The 675-nt window shown below is 39.1% G+C and overlaps 1 protein-coding gene across 1 annotated transcript in view; it reads left to right on the plus strand.

The window, feature by feature from the left end:
- The window catches only part of LOC138010549 (uncharacterized), a 4991-nt gene extending 4988 nt beyond the window's left edge, over window positions 1-3 (plus strand). The window contains exon 3 of the mRNA XM_068857530.1: window positions 1-3. This exon is cut by the window's left edge and continues 975 nt beyond it. The gene's annotated coding sequence lies outside the window, so the exon portion shown is untranslated.
- Window positions 4-675: the final 672 nt, after the last annotated feature.

A 675-nucleotide genomic window follows, 5' to 3' on the forward strand; every position in this document is an offset into this window, starting at 1 on the left:
TTTGCGACAACTTGGGTTAATAAACTCATTTATCATTATTTTACCTGCCTCATCTTTGTAATTCTCGCCAGGGCCATGGTCTAGGTAGAAAAGGCAGCTCTCTTGAAGGCGATGGCTGATTACCACAGTTTTCCAGCCACTGTGATTGCGACATATAATTCAGGCAATACATCCTATATCTGGTGCGTCTCACGGCCACACCTCTTCACCTTCCTACAATGTTGTTAAAAGCAAACAGATTATTATACAGGTAGTTTGGGTTCGTTAGGCGAGGAAAATTCAACATTTTTGGGGGAAGGGGTGGGGAAGGTGACATAGATTGATCTTAGTGTCGCAAAATGTCCCAAGAATTTTACCCTCCATTGTAAAATGCATCTTGTACCCATCCCTATAAAAGATGAATTAACAACAGTCTCTCTGGAAAACTATAATGACGAAGAGACCTGTTGTGAGCAATGATTGAAAGTGATTTTGATAAAAATAAGCGCTCTTCACATTAATTCTCTATCCAGACCATTCCACCCTCCACGCCATTCCTTACTTTAAAATGGGGATCATTTGCGGACAGAACAGTGATAACCAATTGAAAAATGTGCCAAATCCACGCGGCAATATTTACATTCAAAAATAGTGTGTAATACCTATTGATTGATATCTATTGTGTGTATTTATTTT

Source organism: Montipora foliosa, chromosome 7, assembly GCF_036669935.1.
Source record: "Montipora foliosa isolate CH-2021 chromosome 7, ASM3666993v2, whole genome shotgun sequence".
In the NCBI taxonomy this organism is placed as follows: domain Eukaryota; kingdom Metazoa; phylum Cnidaria; class Anthozoa; order Scleractinia; family Acroporidae; genus Montipora; species Montipora foliosa.